Below are 5,697 nucleotides of genomic sequence, written 5' to 3' on the forward strand. Positions count from 1 at the left end.
AAACAAAACAAAAAAAAAAAAACTGTCTTTCAACAATAACTTAGAATTAGAGCTTTCGAACAATACGATTTTGTGCTCATTAGTACATCTTTTGTAGATAAATCTTCATTTGAAGATTAGTTTTTTCCTCCCTCTGCGTCAAAATTTGGTGAAAGTCCATTGCCAACGAGAAATTGAAAGAAAAACTTCGCTGTCATAAATGGTAGAATTCGAACCTAAGAAAAGAATGTCCTAATGGCGTCTAGTTCACCTCCTTTATCACTAGGGCAAGACTACTGTTTATCTCCTTTGAACAAACATCATTCCTCAGCAAGTAAACTAAGGGTTTATTTGTTTTTTGTTTTTAATTATGCACAAAGCTACACAAGGGCTATCTATGTTCTGCCCACCACGGGTATCGAAACCCGGTTTCTAGCGTTGTAAGTCCGCAGACATACCGCTGTGCCACTGGGGGTCATAAACTAAGGAAAGGACAACATAAACGTTGTTGATAAATAATAATATCAACGATATATTTTGTGTATTGTTTTTTGAAATATTTTGTTTATACTGAAACTGATTTTAACATACTTTCAAAAGAAGACCATTAACAATGCTCAGTTACTTCTTACTCATAATAAGAAAACTACTCCAGTCTCGAGAGGATGTTTTCTCATTCTGTCAATAATTTATGAACTTTACGAAAAGGTGTCAGAAGTGGGTGTCATCATATGTCTTTAAAGTCACTAAAAACTTATTTCAATGTGATTAATATTTTGATAGTGTACGAGACTTGTGTTGCATGTAAAATATCGAACTGTTCTTTGCGTTTCTTCTTTGATTTCATCTTCAATATGGCCTAGCTGTTTTGCACGTGACTGTCAAGCTATCATTATCTAGTCCCACGTGTATTATTTTATTTTGAATAGACGGTACATAAACCTAATTATAAGAATTAGGTCCTTCCTTTTCTTATTATACAAGTTGCTGATGGTTTATAAGTTCTAGCTGATAATCTTCAAAGGTTTATATCACAAGTCTGAATAACCATTATTCTAGCATCTTCACAAATAACCATTATTCTAGCATCTTCACAAATAACCACTATTCTAGCATCATCACAAATAACCACTATTCTAGCATCTTCACAAATAACCATTATTCTAGCATCTTCACAAGACTCGGAGTATTTTTGGTTCTACTACAGCGTACTCAAAGAAACCTTTCTTGTTTTGTTTCAGCAGTGTTTTATATCAGTGCATCAGACATATTAATCACAACTGTCCCAATGGACTGATAATATATATTTATAGACAGACAGATTCGATTATCTTGTAAAATCTCTTTTTACACTCGTAATACTTGCTTATTTGTTTGTTTGTAATTAAGCACAAAGCTACAAAATGGGCTATCTGTGCTCTGCCCACCACGGGTATCGAAACCCGGATTCTAGCGTTGTAAGTCCGCAGACGTACCGCTGTGCCACTGGGGGACGCTTATTTGTTTTTCTTATTAATTTGCTTAACGTTTGTTTCATTACAAAACAGGCATCGCTGTTCTCATCCAAGTAACTTGTGTATTCTTCGGCTGAAACAAGGTGAATTTTATGTTATTTGTACGTTAGCTTGATTTACGAAAGTTTAAGTATCTAAATAACTTTGAGAAATATTGAATAATGTAACACAAAAAAATATTGAAATTTTTTTATTAGTTATTTTTCTTTACAGAAAGCAATCACACAAAATAAATCAACATTCAAACAAAATATGTTAACATTCTATAGTATATTAACATTATTACAATTGACAATTAACAGGGAGCTAGCTAGCCCTGTAGTTCTCGCTGGTCACACGCTGATTAAAGCTCGAGTTTCCATCGATGACGTTAGGTAATGTTTTCGTAAAAGTACTAATGTCCGATGTGAATCCACTAAAGTTAAATGGTTTGTAATGGTAGAAATTTATAAATGTTCCTGGTCAAATATCTGAAGTTTTCCGATTGATAAGCGTTATAACAATCACTTTTATAGCTTTAGAAATTTATAGCACGCGTTGGTTATATTTATAGACGTGTGGAGAGTTTCTCGAAATTTGAGTTTCATGTAACAATACTGACGCTAACATTAACGTTTACGTAAACAGACATATTGTTAGTTTTTACACTCGAGAATCTTCTACAACTTTAGAGAATAGGCGGGTGTTTCGCAATACATATTTAACAGTATAAGTTATGTACATTTGTAACTATAAATTCAATTTTAACAAATATCGATATTAAAATAAATATACGATAATAAAATCGTCACAACCACCAACTGCATGATGTAGGTATGGGGCCGAAATGTATGGTATTCCCATGATTTTGTTTGTTTGTATTGAACTTAGCGCAAAGCAGCTCGAGGGCTATTTGAGCTAGCTGTTCCTAATTTAGGAGTGAAAGACTAGAGAGAAGGTAGCTAGTCATCACCACCCACCGCCAACTCTGGGACTACTCTTTTACAAATTAATAGTGGGATTCACCGTCACATTATAACGCCACCATGGCTGAAAGGGCGAGCATGTTTGGTGTGATGGGAGCCTCCGGATCATCCTGTCAAATTTGATCCTACTACTTTAACTAGTGAACACTTTAATGTTGTTTATTAACTGCATACCACTGTAGTTATAATCTCTGGGGTTATTCTATATTGTATTAATTAAATTTGTAGCTTTTGTATGTATGTATGTCCAGATAACTTTTCCCACGAATCTGGTGCTGTTATTAAAATACTTTAATTACCAAATATAATTATTCGTTAAATCATAAAATACACCATGTTATACGATGAGTATCTAATGAAATCTTTTGTATGTAACCTTTTATGTTTATTTGTCGATATCAGTGACATTGAATAAGAGAAGTATCGTAGCAGTCGTGGCCGAGTGGCCATTGGGATATTCCTGCGTAAGTTCAAATCCTACTGACTGCGACATATTTTTTATTTTTAACTTGGTGTGATGAAAAATATTAGATGTTTTATTATTAACTTTATTGTTTTCGTTGACAAACCATTTTTCTTTCAATATAAATAAATAAAAACGCTTGAATTTATTGCTAAATAAATAGATATGATAAATGTGTCTGTTCTCAAGTATACTAAGAAACAAATCAATTTGAAACATTTAATAACATTCAGCATGTTTCTCAGGGCACTCTCTAGCAACTGTTGCGCTTGTCACGCCCATTCCTACCCCATTGTTTGTTTAGTGTTCGATTGTCGTTTCAAGACATCTAACCTGGGGTGTTATATCCGGTTTCTTCGCCTTCAGAAAAATAGAACAATTGGAAAATGATCATTTTTACAATTTATATTCTTTAGTTCAGTGTACCAGGTTTTATCAATCGTCCTTTAACACCAGTAAATGTTTTGAAGTTATGGGAACTTACAGACGACGCAGAAAAATGAACTTCGTCTTCTAATATTCAAGACATACTGCCTCATATAGATGGGATACCGAAGATGTGCGGATATCCTTCACTATGTTTTGTTTTATTAGAAAATATAGTTAAAAAAAAACTGTTAATATGTTGTTATAAAAGTAAAAGATATCACTTCCTCAATATGATAATTCCACAGCAGTTGTGGCCGAGTGGTTAAGGCGATGGACTTGAAATCCATTGGGATATTCCCGCGTAAGTTCGAATCTTACCGACTGCGGCATATTTTTTATTATTAACTTTATTGTTTTTGTTGACAAACCATTTTTATTTCAATATAAATAAATAAAAACGCTTGAATTTATTGCTAAATAAATAGATATGATAAATGTGTCTGTTCTCAAGTATACTAAGAAACAAATCAATTTGAAACATTTAATAACATTCAGCATGTTTCTCAGGGCACTCTCTAACAACTGTTGCGCTTGTCACACCCATTCCTACCCCATTGTTTGTTTAGGGTTCAATTGTCGTTTCAAGACATCTAACCTGGGGTGTTATATCCGGTTCGTTCGCCTTCGCAAAAATAGAACAATTGGAAAAAGATCATTTTTACAATTTATATTCTATAGTTCAGTGTACCAGGTTTTATCAGCCGTCCTTTAACACCAGTTAATGTTCTGTAGTCATGGGAACTTACAGACGACACAGAAAAATTAACTTCCTCTTCTAATATTCAAGACATACTGCCTCATAATAGATGGAATACCGAAGATTTGCGGATATCCTTCATTATGTTTTGTTTTATTAGAAAATATAGTTAAAAAAAACTGTTAATATGTTGTTATAAAAGTAAAAGATATCACTACCTCAAGATGGTAGTTCCACAGCAGTTGTGGCCGAGTGGTTAAGGCGATGGACTTGAAATCCATTGGGATATTCCCGCGTAGGTTCGAATCCTACCAACTGCGAGTGATTAACTTTTTAAAACATTCGGAGAAATCGAATTGTTCGATCTATAGTATTTATTCGACTATTTCACTGACAATTTTATGAACTAATTTCGGTCAGTACTTCTAAACCCATCCTTTACCAAGTGAAATATCATATGAGAAGGTGTATCTTAGGACATATTAAGGATAACTAAAAATATATATTTATATTAAGACGTTTAGATTTAGTTTCTTGCAAACTAAAGTTTAAAGATATGAACTCCAAGGATTCTGATTATTAAAAGATTAGTGGTGATTTAATGTTCTGTTTATACAGAATAATTTGTTATTACATATGTAAGAATTTCGTCATTATGTATATTATTTTTATTCTTTAGGTTCTATATTTAAAAACTTCTTGATTACTTCTATTAGAGAAAATAATCGTAAAGTATTCCATTCAAATAAGTAAATATCGCAGTCGGTAGGATTCGAACCTACGCGGGAATATCCCAATGGATTTCTAGTCCATCGCCTTAACCACTCGGCCACGACTGCTGAAAGATGTTTTTATATGAAGGTTATTTCTTAACAGGAATTGAAATAAAATTTACTCGTTCTAAAGGTTTCCTGTTACACTAATACCAACATCATGTAATTTATCATTTAGCTAAGAATTATGTCATCATCAGGTTTGTGATGATATAAATATAATATAAAATAACCATTATTCTCGCATCTTCCCAAATAACCATTATTCTCGCATCTTCTCAAATAACCATTATTCTAGCATATTCACAAATAACCATTATTTTAGCATCTTCACAAATAACCACTATTTTAGCATCTTCACAAATAACCACTATTCTAGCATCTTCACAAATAACCACAATTCTAGCATCTTCACAAATAACCATTAATATGTCTGATATAAAACACTGCTGAAACAAAACAAGAAAGGTTTATTTGAGTACGCTGTGGTAGAACCAAAAATACTCCGAGTCTTGTGAAGATGCTAGAATAATGGTTATTTGTGAAGATGCTAGAATTGCCCACAACTGTCCCAATGGACTGATAATATATATTTATAGACAGACAGATAGATTATCTTGTAAAATCTCTTTTTACACTCGTACAACTTGCTTATTTGTTTGTTTGTAATTAAGCACAAAGCTACACAATGGGCTATCTGTGCTCTGCCCACCACGGGTAGCGTTGTAAGTCCGCAGACATGCCGCTGTGCCACTGGGGGGCGCTTATTTGTTTTTCTTATTAATTTGCTTAACGTTTGTTTCATTACAAAACAGGCATCGCTGTTCTCATCCAAGTAACTTGTGTATTCTTCGGCTGAAACAAGGTGTAATTTTAT

The 5,697-nt window shown here is 33.3% G+C and overlaps 3 non-coding genes across 3 annotated transcripts; 2 read left to right on the forward strand and 1 right to left on the reverse strand.

The window, feature by feature from the left end:
- The first annotated feature begins 3,594 nt into the window (after positions 1 to 3,594).
- Trnas-uga lies at positions 3,595 to 3,676 on the forward strand. The gene has a single exon. It is a non-coding gene; the product is annotated as a tRNA-Ser (tRNA).
- Positions 3,677 to 4,285: 609 nt separating this feature from the next.
- Positions 4,286 to 4,367, forward strand: Trnas-uga. Its single transcript has one exon. It is a non-coding gene; the product is annotated as a tRNA-Ser (tRNA).
- Positions 4,368 to 4,804: 437 nt separating this feature from the next.
- Trnas-aga lies at positions 4,805 to 4,886 on the reverse strand. The gene has a single exon. It is a non-coding gene; the product is annotated as a tRNA-Ser (tRNA).
- Positions 4,887 to 5,697: the final 811 nt, after the last annotated feature.

The sequence above is a fragment of the Limulus polyphemus genome, unplaced genomic scaffold (genome assembly GCF_000517525.1).
Source record: "Limulus polyphemus unplaced genomic scaffold, Limulus_polyphemus-2.1.2 Scaffold2607, whole genome shotgun sequence".
NCBI classification, from domain to species: domain Eukaryota; kingdom Metazoa; phylum Arthropoda; class Merostomata; order Xiphosura; family Limulidae; genus Limulus; species Limulus polyphemus.